Genomic DNA, 23878 nt, shown 5'->3' on the forward strand with positions numbered 1-23878 from the left:
AGTACATGAGACACCTGAGTTCTTCAGTTCCAAGTATTTAACTAACATAATTTAAAACATGATTTTCTTTCCAGGTAATTTAATCCCCTTAAATTTCAAATGACTTCAAAATATTGAAATTGTCTTCTTTATTAAACAACAGGTATAAAAACCATGGCTTCTTCAAAACTATCTCTGCTTCCTAGGCTTATTTGCTTTTAGACTTTTTTTTTCCTTCAGATCAGCTGAGTGGCACATATAAGTGACAGTAAAACACTGATTGATCTCTGTCCACCATACAGATAAGACAGATGTAAGACAAATCAGAAAAATTCTTTGCAGATAACTGAGCTAAAAAGAGAGTGTTCATGTGAAAGAATTGGCTGGGATGCCTGGTGGACACGCGGCTTCCCTGACGGCTCAGCAGTAAAGAACCCACCTGAAGTACAGGAGACGCAAAATACACGGGTTCAGTCCCTGGGTCGGGAAGATCCCCTGGAGAAGGAAATGGCAACCCACTCCAGTACTCTTGCCTGAAAATTCCTGTGGACAGACAGGCCTAGTGGGCTACAGTCCAAAGGTCTGCAGAGTCGGACATGACTGAGCACACACTCCAGTGGATATAATATACTTATTAAGGCCAAGAATGTTAGTTCTCACCTTGTGGAATCAAGTAATTATGCTACCACACACACTCACATTAATGTGAAAAAAAATAAGATGTGATGTAATAAAACATGTTAAAGATATCGGACTCTAACGGTAAACCATTCAATCTTAAAAACAGTTAATGCATTCTCCTGAAAGACACCTTCCTGTATCTGCTTGAGAACATGTCTCTAATAGATCCAGATTGTCATTTTTATCCATATCAATTGCTGGAGAAGAATAGAAGGGGTAATCTTTAATTATGTTATAAGCTATTTACTTTTCAGCATATAAAAAAAGGCATGGTTTAAAATCTGACGCATATTTTGAATATATAATTAATATATAATTTACTTTTTGAAGCGAACTTAGTTTTCTAATCCCACATATAAAATATCATGTGTCTCCATATTTACACGCCATTCTACAGTGGTGAGGGTGTCACAAATTTAGGTTACATAATATGCATGTAAATTGGTAGTGTACCCTGCTTCTTGTGCATTTCCTCCTCTGCAAAAAGAAGACCAAGCCATGCTTGCAGAGATGTTACGAATACTAAAGGATGCTGTACAGTGGAACCCCACTGCGCAGCTCCTACTTTAGTATTATCATTATTATCAGTATGATCATTAAATTTCAACATGCAACTCTAAGCCCTTCAGCTAAAAGAATGTCAGAAAATGGTCACCAAGTTGCTACAGTTGGAAGACACTAACAAAGCTATCAGGAAACAACCTGGAATTCACTCAAGTGTTACCTTTGGACATTAAAAAAAACAACAGTAAAACCTGAGTCTTTCAAATATATCATTCTTGCTGCATTACTCCACTGACTTGAGTGTATCCAAGCTTTAGTTCAGCGATAATACCTACTTGACTCCATTATATTTCTGCTGACACAACTGGATGAATATTCTTAATAAAGGATTCATTCAAACATTATCCCTTTTTGCTTAAAGCATGTCAATCTAAAATAGCTCACACACTGAGAACTGGAGTACCCTGTCAACCCATTTTCCTCTCTTAAAGATGTCTTTATTAGCCTAATGCTTCCCACTTATCTCTACAGCCATCTGTGAAAGCTGAATAGCTTGAAATACCCTGTGCTACTTATAAGTCTTAGCCTGTGCTGACTCCTGTGTGTATGACTGAAGTACAGTAAGTAACAAAGATGAAAGTCAAGTGTTTCCATAATGATTTAGTGGACTTTTTGTTTTCTGTTTTTTTTTTTCATTTATTTTTATTAGTTGGAGGCTAATTACTTTACAACATTGCAGTGGTTTTTGTCATACATTGAAATGAATTAGCCATGGAGTTACATGTATTCCCCATCCCGATCCCCCCCTCCCACCTCCCTCTCCACCCCATCCCTCTGGGTCTTCCCAGTGCACCAGGCCCAAGCACTTGTCTCATGCATCCAACCTGGGCTGGTGATCTGTTTCACTATAGATAATATACATGTTTCGATGCTGTTCTCTCGAAACATCCCACCCTCGCCTTCTCCCACGGAGTCCAAAAGTCTGTTCTGTACATCTGTGTCTCTTTTTCTATTTTGCATTATCATTACCATCTTTCTAAATTCCATATATATGTGTTAGTATACTGTAATGGTCTTTATCTTTCTGGCTTACTTCGCTCTGTATAATGGGCTCCAGTTTCATCCATCTCATTAGAACTGATTCAAATGAATTCTTTTTAATGTCTGAGTAATATTCCATGGTGTATATGTACCACAGCTTCCTTATCCATTTGTCTGCTGATGGGCATCTAGGTTGCTTCCATGTCCTGGCTATTATAAACAGTGCTGCGATGAACATTGGGGTGCACGTGTCTCTTTCAGATCTGGTTTCCTCGGTGTGTATGCCCAGAGGTGGGATTGCTGGGTCATATGGTAGTTCTAATTCCAGTTTTTTAAGAAATCTCCACACTGTTTTCCACAGTGGCTGTACTAGTTTGCATTCCCAGCAACAGTGTAAGAGGGTTCCCTTTTCTCCACACCCTCTCCAGCATTTATTGCTTGTAGACTTTTGGATAGCAGCCATCCTGACTGGCGTGTAATGGTACCTCATTGTGGTTTTGATTTGCATTTCTCTGATAATGAGTGATATTGAGCACCTTTTCATGTGTTTGTTTGCCATCTGTATGTCTTCCTTGGAGAAACGTCTGTTTAGTTCTTTGGCCCATTTTTTGATTGGGTCATTTATTTTTCTGGAGTTGAGCTGGAGGAGTTACTTGTATATTTTTGAGATTAATCCTTTGTCTGTTGCTTCGTTTGCTATTATTTTCTCCCAATCTGAGGGCTGTCTTTTCACCTTGCTTACAGTTTCTTAACAGTCTTTCCTGTTAAAACGGTACTATTTGAAAATATAGTTAACCTAAGCAATTTTAAGTCCTCTTCCAGGTGATATACAGTTACTGAAATAAATTTCAGATAAAATTTCAGTTGGCTATATTACAAAGGCTTTTTCTCACTGACACAGAGGAGTTTTGGGGATTTGGTTATTTTTCCCTATATTCCCTATAGGTTCAAAAACAGTTTGAACCTATAGGAACCTTTCATGACACTTAATAGATACATTCCTCCCTTCTTAGATGAAATTAATGGTAGATACTTTTCATGAATATATGATACATACACAAAAATTTGATATTCATTTAAAATATAATTAATATAATAAAATCTTCAGGAGTTGGTGATGGACAGGGAGGCCTGGTGTGCTAAAGTCCATGAGGTCACAAAGAGTCAGACACGACTGAGTGACTGAACTGAATTGAATAAAGCCTTGAGAAGTACTTTATTTTTTCTTACTAATTTACATGGAGGAAATCATGCTAGCCTCAGTCAAGATGAGATTAAGTAATTTTTATCACTTTTGAAATGCTGATCTAAAAATAATATGCTTAATGATAAACTACTAAGGAAGTTACTAGAGTCAGTTATATAACTTGTACAAATGATATAACCTTCATAGTACATTGCAAGTAGCCACTTTTCACTTTTCTGGTTATTTTTAACCATGTGCATTGATAATAATCTTACTGAGGAAGATAAAGACTACCCTCAATAAGGCAAGAATGGAATAGGAAAGATGGATGCTGCTGTGGATTGAATGGTTGTTTGTCTCCCAAATTCATATGTTAAATCCTAATGCCCAGTGTGAGAGTATTTGGAGGTGGGGCCTCTGGGAGGAGGTTATTAGGTTATGAGTGTGGAGCTCTCATTAGTGGGGTTAATACACTTATGATACAAAAAAGAGGCTCATGAAATTGCTTTCAACACTTCCACCATGAGACGACGCAGCAAAAAGATGGCTTTCTAGGAAACAAGCCTGTACCATACATGAAGTCTGCCAGTGCAGATACTGGATTCTAGACTCCAGAACTGTGGGGAATAAACTTCCATTGTTTATATGAGCTACTTAGTCAATGGTGTTGTTTTAGCAGCTTGCATGGACTGAGATAGAAATGTCAAGCAATAATTGAAAAAAAAAAAATGAGTGCAGTCTACCAAAAGGTGTGTACATAATACAGGGGTGAAAGAAAAGAGAGTAGTCAATTTTAAAAGGAGGATTAAGGAAGTTTTCATAGAAAGGAGAGCATGTCAAATGAGTTTGGAAGGACAAATCAGAGTTTGATGGGCAGTATCCACAAACAGGACGAGGCTTGTGGTGTCATACAGGTAAGGCTGGGGTGCTTCTAGGTTGGGCTTGGCCAGCAAAAAGGTGGAGGAGATCACAGTAGACAAATGAAAGGGGGCCAGGTAAAGCTCCTTGAGGCATTCACAACTCATCTTATTCCACTTCTAGTCACTCTGCAGTAGTTATTCAACTTTAATCAACTCTTCTGCTTGTCCCTGAATACCTTTTGCTCATTCACAACTGTGAATCAGAGGTTTACACTATTCCCCTTATTTCAATGATGCTATGCTTAGAATTATTGCCTGACTGAGTAGACCTATTCTTAAAGTTCCATTGATAAACATTTCAATCTCCTGTCTCCAATTAGAGGAGACTTCAGTTCTGAATACCCTATGTCTCCTCCAAATTCTGGCACTTCTCTCTAGTTTTTAGAGATACCTTTTTATCAAGTACTAGACTGACATATAAGTCAGACTCCTTTAGAAGGAGACTTCTAAATTCACAAAAAATGTTTAATATAAACATCACAAATCTATAAAGATTATGAAAATAAGTAAGGACACATGAGCATCTGTCTGTTCAGTAGGGCTGGTATTCCAACACCATGATGCTGCTTTTTCATTTTATTACATGCGAAATCCTAATATGAGAGTTCAAAATGTGAATGGTGGCCACGCTGAAGGACTGAGGCATGGGATAAGGCAAGCCCAGGAGAAGCAGGACAGAAAAGCATCAGAGTCATCAGTGCATCTGGTCACCTAGGGTCCCAAGCATCACCCAAGCCGAACCCCACATCAATGGTTTGTGGGTTCCTACCTAGGAATCCACCTCCAAAACCTTCACCATCAAAAGCTTTCTCCACAAACACGACTTTCCTAGTCAGGTGCAAACTTGATAAAAGCTAAAGTTATTGCAAAAACAAATAAGAATAAAGGAGATTGTGTACAGAAGCATTCAACAATGGTATAATCCGAGTTATGGATAAGTCGGGTTCCATTCACATGTGAAATAGTCTCTGGAGGCTGATATGGATGGATACAGAGATGGACTGAGCGAACACTGCCATTGTTTCAGATGGTTTATAACTAACACATGAGGGAAAGAGACTCAGCTTTCTGTTCTGAGTGATACACAGCAGCCAGCCACAATCCACTCCTGGATTACAGCCCCAGTCTATCAGGACTTCCCACCTTGGAAACAAATCATGACTCATCTGAAAACCGCCACCCATTCCAACCACGGAATTTTGTCCAACACAGGTTCAAAAGAAAATACTTTAAATTTCTTCATAATAAGAACAAGTATGCAGTCTGTTTTAGAGCATAGGATTATGAAACGAAAGTTCAAACTCTCCTTCTCCACCACTTTGTGACACATATTCTATTTTTCCACCTACTTTCTTTCTTCCCTTTCTGTCCAAAAAGTCATTTTAAATGTGGTAACAGCCCAATCTGCCTAACAAATAAGGAGATGACATTCCCTGTTAGGCCTAAAAAAAAAGTCAATGGATTTCTGTTACTTTTATTTTTCTCTTCTTTCTTTTTTATTTTTTAAATTATGAAAGTATGATAACACATTTATAGAAGACTTGGAAAATACAGAACAAAGTTACATACAGTTCCACTCTATATTACAATTATTTTTTAATTAGAAAAATTAAGATTTTTAGTTGGAATTTCAATATCAAGCTTTCAAAAATTAATAGAATGAATGGACGGAAAAGTAGAAGTATATAGTAGACCTGAAAAGCACTATGAACCACTTCAACACAATTAAGATTTATACAATTTTCACACAACAGCAGGATATAAATTCTATTTAGGTTCCCAGAGTCTATAAATCAGGAGACAAGGAACCTATCCAGGGATATAAAACAAACGGCAAAAATTTCATGGTCTAAGGATATTGAAATAATACAGAGCCTGCTCTCTCATCACTGTGGCAGTTATGTTAGAAATCAATATCACAAGATATTTGAAAATAACCCACATATTTTCAAATGTAGTGGGTCACTTTTGTTTTTTAAATCAAGATGTCATATTTGTTGCTTGTACTTGTAATTTGATTTAAATTATTTGTTTGTCTTTTTTTGACAGAGCAAATCCTATAATTGGACACATTTCTTAAAGTCCCCTAAATAGAACATATGGCAAGACACTTTCAGAAACAGAGACTATCTGATGCACGTTATTTTATAATTGCATCAGATAGCAATCTGTGAATATACCTTCAAAATTCCCAACAAAGGTGCCAGATATTGTGTTAAACCATCTTAACAAAAGCATTATGGAGTATATTTTAATTATTTCCATTTTATTTCTCAGAAACTAAGAATTCAAATAGTTCAGTTACTACTTTAGATTTCACCATTAATTCATAAATGGTTTTGAACCTAGGGCTTTCTGATTCCAAACCCTATAGTTAGCACCATAATCCCATGCTTATCCAGTAAATAATAATCACTAATGCTGTCTGATTACCTAACAAGTAATCAGCGCTACTAAGTGCTCAACCAAATTAACTCATGTAATTCACACAACAATCCTATGAAATAAATACTCATTATTAGACCCATTTTACAGATGAGGAAACTAAGGCAAAGAGCAGTTAAATGACCTGTCCAACACTGCAGAGCCAGAAAATGACGAAACTGGGTTGCAACTCCAGGCAATCTGACTCTAGCCCTGCCTCACCCCACCATACTTCAGCACTATGATACAATATAAGCACGTGACTGCATGTTATCTGTTAATTAAGATTTTTGTTTCACTTATATGTAAAAATTTTATCTGTGTAATAAACCATTGCCTCTTCAGTGCCAATCATATCCAATTTCTGGAAAAGAACTTGCAAACCACTTTTATTGCACTGGCCTGATTATAGAATAATTCACTCAATTTTAGTGGAAAAGTCTTTCTCTATATTACTAAATACATTTGTCAAAATTTTCATTTTCAGTTTTTTATTTTAAACAGACTAGTGCTGCATTCTGTTGGCTAAAGGGGATGGTCAGATGAGGTGTTAAAGAGATTTCAGGAAACAAAAATTTTAATATATTAAAACTGAATGAGTAATATCTGACTGCATTTCTTCATTGTCCCCTTGGTATGAAATTATACATAAAAAGTATCTTGTATCTTGTTTCCTCTAAGTATAAAACATGTAAAATTACACTCTAATGGAGTAAATATCCTGGAGATCAGAACTAGAGGCCTAATTATTATGGCTGATGGGGAATTGTGTGTTCAAGTATGTGTGAGGACCACGTGCTCCTTATTTAATCATAACTTTCTCAAATAAAAAAAAATTGGGGTTGTTAATTTAAGTATAATCTTATAATTTATCTCTTAGGTGAATAAAGCATAAAATATTTGATGCTATTAACCAATTTTAAAAGAAAATTGTGATTTTTTTTTTCCACCTTCCTACTTGTGGTATTAGTGAGCTACAGATAACATCTATTTTTTATGGGGCTTTACTGTTAATAATTTCACATTCAGGATCTCACTTATCCTTTAAAGCAGTCATGAATTAGGCAAACCAGAATGTCTACCTCTCATTTTGTAGATGAAGAAACTGAGTCCTAAAGATTTAAGGGACTAGTTAGATGATAAATGTTGGGGCTGGAACTAAAATTAAGGGAATTGAGTAGAATTTTCCTTTCAATGACACCATAGATAGCCCATGTCAATGACCATATAATACCTGTGTACGTGAAAGTATATCACATACCCTGTTAAGTACAACTGCAATAAAATTGACCTGTTTCAAAATATTAAGCTAAATAAGATTTTTCTGTCTTACACTACCAGATTTATATGATATTACAGAACCAAAAGTCAGTGAAACTTTCCAGTGACTACTTTCATTCAGTTTAAAGGGAGGTAAAATTCTATACTTCTGAATTCTGCCTATTTAGATACACATATATTACCATATCAAAAAGTAAAAATATATGATAGATGCATCTAAATGTACTTTTTCATTTTGCAACTGGTTGGTATATAGACTGTCTAGCCGTGTTTCATAATAGTAACACCAATGCACATGTCTTGCATATTTTTTGCAAGATAAATGCATACTGTATTGAAAATCTCAATATATAACCATATAAATGATACTGAATAGAGAATGACTTACTAGTGAGGAGCCTTGGTGGTATACATCATGATGGGAATGGGTATAGTTCAGTCAATCCACAGTCCACTGAGAAACTCGTAACAGAAATAAGTGCCATCACTGTTCAGACCTAAGCAGACACACAGAGAAATGACAGTCACTAAATACCATTTTGTACCATTTGCACAAGAGCATCTTTACAACCTGCAGCATTAAAAAACAAAAAGATGCCTGACAAGCAATCCAATGAAAGGACTTTATACAGCTCTGTTAATGAGTAGTATAGCAGTGGAACCACACTATGTAAATCAGTAAAGAAGTAAAAAGTTTAGTGATTAGACATTATATAGTGATTAGGAAGTAATAAATTTAGTAGTAAACTGTATCACATTACTGGAAGGCTATAAATTTATCAATAAAAACCCAACCCAAAACATCTAACATTCTGTTGTAAATTTGCGGGGGGGGAGGGTAGTTATATGCTAAGCACTTATAGCATGTCTGTATATAAAATTTCATTTAGTCTTGACAAGAGCATTGTAATGCAGGTAATCCCCTCATTTAACAAAATTTAAGGCTGTGTGTAGGGCCCTATTCTATAATCTATGCTTCTTTTTCATATCAGGTGGAGTATGCCAAATACACACTTCTTCCTATGCTAACTTGTGCTCCCTATGACTTATGGTATAAATAACAGATATCAAGAGGATTATAAAAACATGTATCTCTGTTTCACACTTACTTTCTTAGAAAACAAATATGGTATTCTACTCATCTTTGTATGTCAAAATGAAAGATCTTTTGGGTACACACAGATATTTGTTGATTAAATAAATGAATAACAGCAACAACAAAAGGAGAAACTGAAAAAGAGGAAGTCTCAAGTCACACTTTTGTCAATTATTTCCTTTACTTACCAGAATTATCCTCCTGTTTGCAACACAATCTCAAGAGGAAAGAGTAAGAATCCTCATCTAAAAACCATGTGAATGAAGTTCAAATACATATCATTAAAAGAAATACAAACTATTTAGCAGTCAGTTTAATTCAGTTCAGTTGGAGAGGTTTCTGAAGAACAAAAAAGATGAAATAACAAAACTTTTCCAGAGAGAGAGAGAGAAAAAAAAAAAAACAATCCACTTTCACTTCTAGATCAGATACTAGCTGCTAACAAAGTCTAAGCACCTTGCCTGTGGCCAGATCTCAACGGGGGAGGACCCACAGAGAGAGGAGAAAATTGAAATAGCTAAATACTGCAAGTAGAAACTGCACGATCACAAGAAACTATGAAGTGCTGCTCGCACTGGAGATGGCTGTCAAGCTGGAGACCATGATGCTCAGATTCCAACTTCCCCTGCAGGAGAATCAAGCATCCCGCCCGGGTAGAGCAGGAGCTGGCCAACTGTAGGCTGCTGCCTGTGAGCTAAAAATGGTTTTCACATTTTTAAATCGTTGGAGGAAATCAAAGGAATCATTTAAGTGTAAATTATTTGAAATTCAAATTTCAGAGTCTATAAATAAAGTTTTATTGGAATACAGCCACAACATCTCATGTATATATTGTCTCTGGTTCAGTTCAGTTCAGTCGCTCAGTTGTGTCCGACTCTTTGCGACCCCATGAATCACAGCACGTCAGGCCTCCCTGTCCATCACCAACTCCCGGAGTTTACTCAAACTCATGTGCATCGAGTTGGTGATGCCATCCAGCCATCTCATCCTCTGTCGTCCCCTTCTCCTCCTGTCCCCAATCCCTCCCAGCATCAGGGTCTTTTCCAACGAGTCAGCTCTTCAGATGAGGTGGCCAAAGTATTGGAGTTTCAGCTTCAGCATTAGTCCTTCCAAGGTCTCTGGTTACCTTTATGCTATAATGGTAAAGTTGAGAGGTTGTGAAAGAACAGTATGACTTGAAAGGCTAAAATATATTTACTGTTTGATCCTTTACAGATATCATTGGCTGATTTCTGGTCTAGAGAATTATTAGTTCTCAATTTGGAAGGGATGATATTAAAGAAAGGGGGTGCTTTAGAGCGGATTGGAAGCAGGGACTGGGAATCCATTTCCCTATATAATCCAGGGCAATGCAGTATTATGAGTATAGTAGGGCTTTTTCTGGGGGCAGTGGGGTTCTTCCCGGAGGAAGTACCAGAAAGGAGGGTGGATTCAGCCATACTCAATCTGGCATACAGGCTACAGGTTGGACCAATGAGGATGGATGGAGAAAACCGGCCACCAGAATATATGTCATTTTTCAGTATGACAGAATGAACTTCTCATGAAGAAAATAAAATCTCTGGGCTCTGATTCTCTCCCTGTGTGTGCCAGCCTCTAGAAAGGCAGATAACCAGTTTTTTGGTGTTTTTTTTTTTTTTTCTTTTTTGGTTTGTTTTTTGATGTTTCCTGGCTGAAGATCTTAGATTATATGAGAAAACAGAGACATCCTAAGCAGGTAAAAGACACTCCATCTCTCGCACAGAAAAGCAAACAGTGGGTCATATCTAATACAGATAAACAGGGGATGAAGCGAAACAAAACAAAGCATAAGAACTATATTAAAAAGAATCTGCTACATAATACATGAAAATATACAAAGAGGAAGCATTTTCATTTCAAGGATATCAAAGAAAAGTTAAAATAAGTTTTCTAGAACAACAACTCCATGCTTTTGATGAAATTTGAGACAATACAGAATAAAATTAACTTCAGAGAAGTTAATTAAACCAAAACAAATGAAAAGACACTTAAGTGGTTTCCCTTATAAATATTAATTGCATCTTGATGACAAGAAGAGGGGTTTTGATCTCAAACACTTGGGTCTGAACATCAATTCCACTATTTCTCTTGCTGTATGACCTTGGACAACTGACTTTCTATTCAAAGTGTTATTTCCATCACTTCTTAAATAGGGTTATTCTGAGAACTGTAGGACCAAATATGCATAAAATGCCCAGCATACTGCCTGTCACAGAGGAGGCACAGGATATTTACTAGCTTCCTATGTACTTTCTGACCCTGCTTATTTTCTTACCCTCTTGCCCTAACACTAATCATCTACCACAGTCATTACAGCTGTAGGAAAATTGTAGATTTCTTCTACCTTGTCATATTTGACTTTGCATCTTGTTTTTCCTGGGTGGACTATACCTTTTAAACTTTGGACTCCTCTCTGTTTAACTGGTAAATTGGTATTTACTTAAAAATTTAATTCAGAAATGAATTCTGCAATCCTCCTTAATCCCTTAGACAAAAAATATAGAGCCACAACATTTTGTGCATAAACCTATTTTTATGATTCATACTGGATTCTTTTTTTATTTACATGTGTCTTTCCAAGGAGGCTATATTTTGGCCAAGTGCATTGATATGATACATCAAGATGACCAACTACGGCCTCCTGTATAAGACAGACATGTGAACACATACACCTGCCTACATTTCTGCCTATTCACTGGCCTTAAAGCAGAGATTGTGCCCTGATGCTTGTTGAACAGACAGCATCTCCTTCATGCCAGATGCAACTTGGAGTCAAGCAGTGACTTCATAAATGCTTGGTCATAATAGGCTGTATTATTTTTTTTAAGAATAAATAAAGAATGAAAAAAAGAAGAATGATGGAAAGATGATGAAGATTTGATTAAAAGAAAAAAAAAGGACACAGCATATAGTTGCTGATCCTGACCACTTAATTATCCTGGAAACTCATAAAGAAATACGCACAAAATCATACAAATATCTTCATTTTATACAGTTGGTTAAATCATTTTTAGAAGTAGTTCCCAAGAATAATCTCCTCCCATATCTTAAACATTTACCTTGTGTCACACTCTGGTGGATACAACCTGCTGCTGCTGCTGCTAAGTCGCTTCAGTCGTGTCCGACTCTGTGCGACCCCATAGACGCAGCCCACCAGGCTCCCCCGTCCCTGGGATTCTCCAGGCAAGATAAAACCTATAAGTCAGTTATTATTATTCTTATTTTTTTCAGAGGAGAAAATTGAAAGTGAGGAATCAAAATAGAAGTTTTTTCTTGATTAATCATCACACAGGAAGTTGAGACCTAAGTCTACCAAATTCTAAAGTCAAGGTGTTCCACATAACAAACTAGGCATGGCCTTTACTTTGTAAAAAGATGTGATTAACAGAACATTCACTGTGTAAACAGTTGGTAAGTGGTAGGTGTTATAACTGCTATTATTAATACCATAACCTAACAAAAGGGAACTGTTTTAACACTATGGAATGCCGTATTGTTAAATATATTATGCTCTATTGCTATAAAAAGTATGAAAGTTATGCTAATATAAGGAAATGTGTACATGAATGCAGAATACAAAATGTTATATATAGGCTTATTAAAATTATAGGCAATTTCATGTAGGGTAGATTAACAAAAATTATAAGATAGTGTGATAAATATAATAAAATTGTGCAACTATAGGTAACTTATTTGAACTTCATCAATTTATTTGAGAAGATGCAAATCTGCTTGAGTTCAAGCTTATGTTTTAAAAAGCAATGTATCTACATTTCTAAAAGTGGTGGTAACATCCTAGACCTGCACATTTGAAATCTCACATTTTCTTTAAGTAAAGTAATATATTACACTTATGTTGCACTAAGACCTGTTTGTTAGTCCATTTATTTATTTTGCTATTGGGAATGGACATATTCAGAGCAGATTTAAAAATGAGAATGACTGAAGTGAAGTTGTCTTTGAAATGGAGTCATTTAAACTACTTACTCTAGTTAAAGGGCTTCCCTTGTGGCTCAGCTGGTAGAGAATACACCTGCAAAGAGGGAGCCCTGGGTTGGGAAGATCCCATGGAGAAGGGAAAGGTTACCAACTCCAATATTCTGGCCTGGAGCATTCCACGGACTGTATGGTCCATGGGATCGCAGAGTCGGATATGACTGAGCAACTTTCACTTTCACTTTAGTTAAAATACACATAGTTTACCTTAATATTTCCCAATTACCATAAACAATTAGCACATAATGATGCTAACTTCTATACACAAAAGTTTTATACACACACACATATGAGAGAAAGAACGAGCTATTTCAGCAGAACCTCAAGAAGAATAATGTTAAAATTATCCAAAAACAAGTAAGAATATTTGATAAGAGCAACAGTTGAGACACAGAAACGTGCTGAATTGTGCTCAGCTGTCTGCATACTAACTCGCCATAAGCCATTTAGGGCACTGCTCATCTTAGGTTCAGGCTTTCCTTTGAAGGCAGTTCTAACCACTGTCACCCACTCATGAAGCAACTAACGTTCCTTTATTCTCATTGCATTATGACAGAACAAATTACAAAAGATTGAAAGAATTCTGTCTGATCAAAAGAATTGTCTATCAAAGAAAGTGCAGGAAAATGACCCTGATTGTATAGCTATGAAACCTACCCAATAAGGAATCAGAAACATCTGCTCCCATGTGTGTGGGTGGCTCTTCTTTCCTACAATAGTTATGCCCAGAGATTCATGCCTGATTCATCCATGGTTTGAACAAACTAATGGTTAGGCCTGAGGCAAAAAGTGATATTCTGGATGAAAATACACATTTTAACTAGGTTTTCCATAATTTGAAAGTTATGTGAAAAGTATTTTCCTTCTTCATTGACTCTAGAATTATTTTGCACCCGGCTTAACTCTTTTGATAGCCGCAGTGCTAAGGTAGGAAATAATAAACCAAAAAGAAAGACAGCCTTTGTGAAAAAGGCTCAGGCATAAGCAAACTAGGAGGTTTTATCTCTTGGTTTGTTTTAAACTGCTGCTGGGTAAGTTTCTTTGTGTGTTTACATTTGTAATGAAGAAACTGTCACTTCATGTTTACGTTTACTGGCTATTAGAGTTTAAAGAATAGTTGTGCTGAGAATTAACTTCTATGTTTATTCTATATTTGCTCTCCCAGTGTTCCAGTTACTCTTTTCTCTTAATTTTAACTTAGGACAGTTAAATTAACTAGACAAAAATCAGTGGGTTTTTTCCCTTAACATGCAGCTTACAAAACAGAGACAGCGGCGTCTAACTCTATTTAAATTTCAAATCTAACTCCAACATCATCTAACTGGACTGAGACAACCATTAGACAGCTGTGGATAAAGGGTTCGCATGAATCAGGAAATCCTGATGGTAGAGTTCTCAAGAAATAGGATGGAGTGGTGCTGGGGAGGTGAACGAACTAAAGCAGAAAGCAGGTCAAAAGATGGGGCAAAGCTAGCACAGAAAAAGTGAGAAGCAGCTTTTATGGGCTTCTCCTGGTGGGGTGGGGGGAGAGGAAAAAAAGTCTCTCAGAGTCTCATTATGCTTTGCAACTGCACCAAAGATGAGAACTAGGTAGATGAAGGGAAGAGATACTTGGAAAGCCCTCGCAAAATGGTACAATCTCAATATTTCTACCATTACATGCTCCAGCTCTTCCCTCTTTTTTCTCTTATGTCTGCTTCTCCCCTTACCCTCACTTCTCCTCATTTTTCATTTTCTTTCTACCTGTCCATTGTCAGCAGGAACATAACATAATCAGTGTTACTCATGTGCCTACCTGTGTGTATACACTTTGGTGGGTGCTGTATACACGTATCTTTTTTCTTTTCACAGTCTTCTGAAATTGCTATTATTATCTATCTTTTAAAAACCTGCAGTTTTTATCAAGTGAATTTCACAGTCAAATAGCCTGGGAGTGAACAAATGTAAGAATCAAATCTGATTCTATCTAATTCTTTTATTAATAAAGGAAAGTTCTATTTCCAGGGACTCTCTCTTTCAAAAAGAAAGTTTTATTCCTGGGACTAGAACTCAGTGTAAATACAGAATTTAGCATAACATCACAGACTCTGAGCATCTAAGGATGTGAGTTGTGGTGGTGGAATCTGAGAGCTGAATTAAGTTATCCTTCAAAACACAATTTCACATCAGAGAGCTATCACTTTGTTTTTTTCTTTTGCTAAGCTGTGTCTGCCTCTTTGACCCCATGAACTGCAGCATGTCAGGCTTCTCTGTCTTCACTATCTCTCAAAGTTTGCTCAAATTCATGTTCATTGAGTCAGTGATGCCAGCTAGCCATCTTATCCTCTGTCATCCTCTTCTCTTGCCCTCAATCTTTCCCAGCATCATGGTCTTTTCCAATGAGTCAGCTCTTCACATCAGGTGGTCAAATTATTGGGGGAGCTTCAACTACAACATCAGTTCTTCCAATGAAAATGCAGGGTTGATTTCTCTTAGGATCGACTGATTTGATCTTGCTGTCCACGGAACTCTCAAGAGCCTTCTCCAGCACCACAGTACAAAAGCATCAATTCTACAGTGTTCAGCCTTCTTTATGGTCCAACTCTCATATCTGTACATGACATTTAAATAGTCTCAAATAACAGCAATAGATTAAGTTAGGGACCAAATGAAAGCAAATTCTGAACCTTAACATTAGTTCACTTCATTCACTGAGTCGTGTCCAGTTCTTTGCGATCCCATGGACTGCAGCACACAAGGCCTTCCTGTCCATAACCAGCTCCCAGAGTTCACTCAAACTTGTGTCCATTGAATCAGTGATGCCATCTAACCATCTCATTCTCTGTTGTCCCCTTCTCCTCCTGCCCTCAATCTTTCCCAGCATCAGGGTCTTTTCCAATGAGTCAGCTCTTCGCACCAGGTGACCAAAGTATTGGAGTTCCAGCTTCAGCATCAGTCCTTCCAATGAGTAATCAGGACTGATTTCCTTTAGCATGGACTGGTTTGATCTTCTTGCAGTCTAAGGGACTCTCAAGAATCTTCTCCAACACCACAGTTCAAAAGCATCATTTCTTTGGCTCTCAGCTTTCTATACAGTCCAACTCTCACATCTATACATCACTACGAGAAAAACTACAGCCTTGACTAGACGGAGCTTGTTGGCAAAGTAATGTCTCTGCTTTTTACTATGCTGTTTAGGTTGGTCATAACTTTCCTTCCAAGCAGTAAGCGTCTTTTAATTTCATGGCTGCAATCACAATCTGCAGTAATTTTTGAGCCCCCCAAAATAAAGTCAGCCACTGTTTCCACTGATTCCCCATCTATTTCCCATGAAGTGATGGGACTGGATGCCATGATCTTAGTTTTCTGAAAGTTGAGTTTTAAGCCAACTATTTCACTCTCCTCTTTTACTTTCATCAAGAGGCTCTTTAGTTCTTCTTTACTTTCTGCCGTAGGTGTGGTGTCATCTGCATATCTGAGGTTATTGATATTTCTCCAGGCAATCTTGATTGTGCTTGTGCTTCTTCCAGTCCAGGGTTTCCCATGATGTCTTCTGCATATAAGTTAAATAAGCAGAGTGACAATATACAGCCTTGACGTACTCCTTTCCCTATTTGGAACCAGTCTGTTGTTCCATGTCCAGTTCTAACTGTGTGTCCTGACCTGCGTAGAGATTTCTCAAGAGGTAGGTCAGGTGGTCTGGTGTTCCCATCTCTTAAAGAATATTCCACAGTTTATTGTGATCCACACAGTCAAAGGCTTTGGCATAGTCAATAAAGCAGAAACAGATGTTTTCCTGGAACTCTCTTGCTTTTTCGATGATCCAGTGGATGTTGGCAATTTGATCTCTGGTTCCTCTGCCTTTTCTAAAACCAGCTTGAACATCTAGTAGTTCATGGTTCACATATTGCTGAAGCCTGGCTTGGAGAATTTTGAGCATTACTTACTAGCATATGAAATGAGTGCAATTGTGCAGTAGTTTGAGTATTCTTTGGCATTGCCTTTCTGAGGGACTGGAATGAAAACTGACAGTTTCCAGTCCTGTGACCACTGCTGAGTTTTCCAAATTTGCTGACATATTGAGTGCAGCACTTTCACAGTATCATCTTTTAGGATTTGAAATAGATGAACTGGAATTTCATCACCTCCTCTAGCTTTGTTCACAATGATGCTTCCTAAGGCCCACTTGACTTCACAATCCAGGATGTCTGGCTCTAGGTGAGTGATCACACCATCTTGATTATCTGGGTCATGAAGATCTTTTTTGTACAGTTCTTCTGTGCATTCTTGACATCTCTTCTTAATATTTCCTGCTTCTGTTAGGTCCATACCATTTCTGTCCTTTACTGAGCCCATCTGTTCATGAAATGTTCCCTTGGTATCTCTAATATTCTTGAAGAAATCTCTAGTCTTTCCCATTCTATTGTTTTCCTCTATTTTTTTGCAAAGATCACTGAGGAAGGCTTTCTTATCTCTCCTTGGAACTCTGCATTCAAATGGGTATATCTTTCTGTTTCTCCTTTGCTTTCTGCTTCTCTTCTTTTCACAGCTATTTGTAAGGCCTCCTCAGACAGCCATTTGGCTTTTTTGCATTTCTTTTTCGTGGGGATGGTCTTGATCCCTGTCTCCTGTACAATGTCATGAACCTCTGTCCATAGTTTATCAGGCACTCTATCAGATTTAGTCCCTTTAATCTATTTCTCACTTCCATTGTATAATTGTAAGGGATTTGATTTTGGTCATACCTAAATGGTTTAGTTAGTTGGTTAGGAGGTCTAGTTAATGTTAGTTAGGAGGGACCATTATTAGGGCCAATGTAGCAATTAACTTATGGATGATAAAAACACAGACAGTTGTTACTAGGTCAATAGATATCTAACCTGGAAGGGCAGTTAAAGAGGTGTTTCTTTACCAAACTGAAACAAAATTAGCAGTCTACTCCCTGGTGGCTCCGATGGTAAAGGATCTGCCTGCAATGCAGGGGACCTGGGTTCAATCCCTGGGTCGGGAAGAACTCCAGGAGAAGGGAATGGCTACCCATTCTATATTCTCGCCTGGAGAATTTCAAGGACAGAGCAGCCTGGCAGGCTACAGTCCACTGGGGTTACAAAGAGCTGGACATGACTCAGTGACTTAACACTTTCACTTCACTTCATGACTACTTCATCCATCTGAAATATTCTAGGGATATTAGAGATGGAACCCAAGGAAAGCAAACTTAGAAGTCATCTTTGAAATGTAAAGAATGAAAGAAAAATACAAAAAACAGGAAAGCAAGCTTAATCATTACTTTAAGACCTAATAGGGCAGGCTATTGGAATGAGTAAGCTTTCTGCCAGAATACATCTACAGAGGTGAAATATGCATTTACATTGAGATGGAAATGGTTCCCTTACAACTTCCCCTAAGCTGTCTTGTAGAATGTATAATTACTTTCAAGTATTTGAGAAGCCAGTACACTCTTCATTCTGAAACCTGAAAAGGCCTTGGTTTCCTGGAAGCACAGTATGAAGGAAGACAGCCAAAAAAGCATAGAAAATACTTTTTTCACATTACCAGCCTGGAAGTTTAGATGGTTATCTTTGTGACTGTCTCTGGATATTTTCCTAGTCCTGTCTTGAAAGGAAGTGATTTATGACTCAGATATCACAGTTACCTCAAGTGGATGTGAGAGAATTTTCAAAAAGTTGAGGGCCTCCTAGTATTTTGGGTATAGAGATGCCTCAGGTATGTCTGGAGTGAAAATATTTATAGATTTCACAAATTCTGTTTAGTCTCTTGAGATATTAGTACTTCCTTTAATGTTAGAGCAGAGTCAAAGTCAAAAGCAATAAGCATTCCTTATTACTGATACTCTGGATCTCTCTTGACTAAGTAAGAAAGACTACAAGTAAACAGGGCAATAGGATATTGTGCTCTTAGGGTAGAAAAAGGACAACCTTACTGCTTAAGATGGTAGCAAGTGTTGCTTATGCATTCAGTACTTCAGTGCATTATTTCAGGCAGCTGTCTCTTAGCCCAAGCTCCCTCTAAACTCCACAGTTAAGCAAGGGAAGTATCATTTGAAATGAAGATAAAAGGAGGGCTTTTCCACTTACATATTAGAGAAAGTGCATTTTTAAGTTACTTACAAATTAATAAAGAATATTATTAAGAAGCAAAGAACAACCAATAATTCTAAAGTAGAGGGCAAAATTAAGCCTTTGTATAGGAACTGCTCTGGGGCTTCCCAGGTGACTCAGTGGTAAAGAAACTGCCACCAGCCAGGGCAGGATATGCAGGAGATGCAAGTTTGATCCCGGGACTGGGAGGATCCCCTGGAAGAGGCAATGACAACTCGCTTCAGTATTCTTGCCTGGAAAATCGCACGGACAGAGGAGTCTGGTGGGTTACAGTCCATAGGGTTGCAAAGAGTTGCACAAGACTGAATGACTGAGCATACACACTATGTTTAGGAATTCGTCTACAATACGTGAATATGCATAGATTATTTTTAAGCTATGCACTTACACAGTGAGGTTTACAATTAAGATTATCGACCTTTTTGACAGTTATCTGAATTACATAAGCTTATAACTTCTCGATGGACATAGTGTTGACTTAAAAAAATGCACAAGTTGAGAGTTGTGAGTTAAATTATATTTAGGGGGGAATGAGGACTATAGCCAGGAAGATAGCATTTCAGATAGCTCTGAGAAACTTCTCCGAAGATGTAGTGGGGAGAGGACAGTAAATATGTGACTTTGGTGAAGGGGGTGTACATGCAACCAAGTACATATCTTTTCAAGAAGGCTTCTGCTAGTCACGAGGAACAATTATCACCATGAAGAATTTAAGAGCGTTTCTAGATATGAGGAGATACACGAATTTGGCTCACAAAATACACTCCTGAAAATATCTAAGTATATGAGGACCTGTTCCACCAGTTTTTTCCAGAGCACAGAGTGCCTCATTTCTGCACTGCACCCTGAACTCCTTTCAGCGGGTGTTAAAAACCAGCAGCTGCAGCAGTACCTGATTTAATCCTTCTAGAGATGGATGCAAGTGCCCATGGCAAGCCCCAGTTTGTAGCTGACGTGGGAACGCTCTGGTTGGCAGGCCCATTATTTGCTGCCGAGACCAGGCAGTAGGGTGCTCTCCTCACAAAGTCGCTTTCCTCCCTCAGTCTCAGCTCATGAGTGTTATTAATCTTGAAGCTATGTTCTCCATCTCAACAGAGATCATTTGCCATAGGAAGAGAATGGCTTTAGCCAAGATTATGCCAATAACTTTGTCCTTGAGCTACAGCTATAAATAAATTATTGAGCCAGAAATAAGTTATTGATATAAAATGTGTGTGTGTGTGTGTGTGTGTGTGTGGTGGGGGGAGGGGCAGCTACTTAAACCATATTCTCCTCTGGACATTCTGGGAATTGGAAAACTAAGTTAAAGTTAGAATTTAGGTAATTTATCCAACCAAAGCAAACTTGATACCAAGAGGATTAGTCATGTAACTCTGAACCCAATGTTATTCCTGACTTCTGGCCTCCAAAGGCAAAATGAAATTGGGAGCAATAGTCTCAAGATGTTTAGTAGGCTTAGAACTAGCAGTGCACTGATGGAGCCTGAAGTATGCTTTTCCACACATTCAGCAAGCTTGCAGGCTTGATAACAGTGCATAATGTTCAAGATACCTAATCTGCCTCAACTTCAGCCTCAATTCCAGGTGAGGCTGCTTCCCTCTGATCAAGGTCAAGCTGCAAACAGCCTGCATTCAAAGGCCTGGTTCACAGCCTCTTTCCCAGCCCTTGCCTTTACTCAGGCTTAAGCGATGGCCCTGCCCCTCAAAGCCGTTGACCTCCATGAAGCTGACTTCATGATCCTAGGGAACAAGCTTCAGAAGTACCAATGGGAGGTCCAGACCAGGAAACTGCTAAGATTCCCAAACATAAAAACAAATGTAGGGATGACAGAAAAGAAATCATTGCAGCAGGATAGGATTCTTATGTCTAAACAAAACCCAAAGGCAACCTGTGGAGCCTAAAGAATTTGCTGAAATGAGTGTGAAAGTGTTTTAATGAGGTAGAGCCCCCACTCAATGTGGGTTTGGTGTTCTAGAAAGACAGAGCACAGAGTGGGGAAAAAAAGAAATGGGAAGCTCTGAAAACGTACTAGCTAGGAAATACAGGTTTTTTAAGTAAGACCTGATGACTGGGGCTCCACTGTTCTTAACTTGGTAATATGGCAGCAATATGATGAACTTCATTCACTCTTAGGAACAAGGAGACAGATGGATTGAGAGCTTTTTACCCCAGAGGTGTTGAGTGCATATTGCCAATATTAACTATCAGAAGATTTCTCCCAATTGGGAAATCTTTCTCCCAGCGTCTAATCTGTCTATCTTCCTCCTCTCAACAAAGATTTGGTGCTGAATTAATTCTACTACTGAAGTTCTCCTAAAAGTATAATCATTTGGTGGAAGAAAGTTGTAAAAGCAGCCCAGGCTTCGAATGCTAGAGATCCATCTAAGATGTCAGCTGCATGAGAGCAGAAACTCTCACTGCTGCCTCACAGCACAGGGCCTGGAAGGTAGTGGCATACTTTTTAATGGATGAGCCTTCTTAGAGGAAAACAGTTTCTTCAAAGTAAGTCTTTACGCAAGTTTAGCAGCTCCTAGCAATGGTATGACACCTTTCAATTAATGACAGCCTTATTACAATCACAGATTATTATTTCAATTATTCTCTATCATTTAGTGAAGTTCTCCCATGAATTAGGTAAAGCGCTGGTTGTTCCAAATATGTACTGTATCATATAATCTTTATCACAACCTTGAAAATGTATATTAGCCTCATTTTCCAGATTAGGAAACATGATTCAAACTTAGGTTGAATGTTGCCAAATTTCATTCACTTTCCACCATGTAATAACTTGTTTATCTTCTGTCACTGAGAATATTCCTGAAGTCAGAAATAACAGGTAGACTTCTGGAGGTGAGAGGTGGCAGCTAATTCTGACATCATCGTGATGTTATATGATAGTAACCTAGCCAGGGATTCACCTCCCAACCTATGAAATGGGATAAGGCAAGGTAATAAACATGTGAAAATGCTTTGAAAATTAAAGATGGAGAGGCGCGCACCAGTGTGTGTGTTCTCCAATGAACATATCCTTTCTGACACTCACGTCATGGTGAGGGAGGGTAGCAGGGGGCCACCAACTGATCAGCCAGAACTGCCGAGTCGTCAGTGGGGCAAAGGAGATAGAAACCAGCTCAGCCTCACAGTCGATGTAAGAGCTTACCACCATGGACAATTCAGCCTAATTATGGAGGTTACACTCAGTGTATCTTATCATATTCACATAAAAATTGAGAAACAGTCAGAATAGAATGCTTTTTAAAAAAAAAAAGCAGAAGAATTTGGCCTTTTGCTCCCTCAAGGAGAATGAAGGTGTTTCCAAATATATTATTATTTAGAGTTTTAATTAAGGGGGCATTTTGCAAAAATCTTTTTTTTTTCCCTATGAAACTAACAGAGTGAAAATTTAAAAGACAAAAATAGTATTTCAGCTGAATCTACTTGAATCTTTTCTGTTTTCATGTGATTCTGCATAGATTTATAGCCAAGGTTATATTAAACTTCACCAGACAGTCCTTCCTCTTAGTTACATTTTTCTGGCATACTCTTGATTACTTTCATATTTAACCTCCTAGTTTTCATTGAACTTTGTTTTTTTTTTTTTTTTTTAGGATCTGAACAGTAAACTTTATCAAGTACAGTGAAACTCCTACATATCTCGTGAGAAAAATTCACCTTAGAAATCCATTCTAGAAGTTCTTTTCTACAAGACAAAGTAAATATATAGTCAACATATTTTCCTTAGAATTAATCAAGCACATACCATATAACACTTAATCCATAAAAATTTCATTTGAAGTAGAGTCACAGAAAATGCTTCTAACATTTTATGACACTTGGCATGATAAAAATATATGAGTTATACTTACTCCCTAAATGTAATCATTGGCTCCATTAAACTATTTTTTAAAGTTTTTTTTCAGATATTCTTAGGATCCTCTAACATTTTCACATGTACTTTTCCTGTACACCTTAACCCACGAGTGACATATTCAATTATTTCTCAATAGAACTGGGAAAAATACAATTTTTCTCATCTAAACTCATCATCTCTGCCAAATATGTATTTTTTTCCTTGTTTTTGTCCCCAAAGTTTTTAAAACATAGCGTCCAACTACACCAATGATAAACATATTTTGAAATGAGTCCTACTTATTCTTTATCATCACTATCAAACACATTAACAGAATGATCCTTCTATAAAACTTGATTCTAGGCACCATGAGGTTCATACAGTTTAGGTACAGGAAACCTTACTCCTTTAAGAGTATGTTTAGAAATGGAATGAGATAAATATTGATACAACTTAATTAAGTGATACAGGAGACAATTTGAAATAATTGTATAAGAGAAATCACATGCATTCAAATTTTCATACATTTTAATGAGAGGGCTATGAAATGAATAAGATGATACATATGTCAAACTAAATTTATTAAAAAAATTTTCCCACAATACATCTCTTTGAACTTGGACTAGAGGAGAGCAGAAAAACACAAGAAAAGGATATACAGTGCTGTACATGGGATATAGGTTTTTGTTTGTAGTGGCAAATCAACTAGTCTAGTGTAGAGAACTAGGTTGTCTGCACTGGAGAAAAGGTTTGTCCAAGAGGATAAGCAAAAAGAAAATAAATGCACTCCTTCTAAGT

The 23878-nt window shown here is 37.5% G+C and overlaps 1 protein-coding gene across 7 annotated transcripts in view; it reads right to left on the bottom strand.

Annotated features, from left to right (window-relative positions):
* CHRM3 (cholinergic receptor muscarinic 3) overlaps positions 1–23878 on the bottom strand; it is a 540213-nt gene that overhangs the window by 381915 nt on the left and 134420 nt on the right. For all 7 annotated transcript variants that reach the window (XM_070471022.1, XM_070471023.1, XM_070471018.1 and 4 more), the window contains exon 2: positions 8405–8513. The gene's annotated coding sequence lies outside the window, so the exon portion shown is untranslated. The remainder of the gene's footprint in view (positions 1–8404; positions 8514–23878) is intronic.

The sequence above is a fragment of the Odocoileus virginianus genome, chromosome 7, assembly GCF_023699985.2.
Source record: "Odocoileus virginianus isolate 20LAN1187 ecotype Illinois chromosome 7, Ovbor_1.2, whole genome shotgun sequence".
Classification (NCBI taxonomy): Eukaryota; Metazoa; Chordata; class Mammalia; order Artiodactyla; family Cervidae; genus Odocoileus; species Odocoileus virginianus.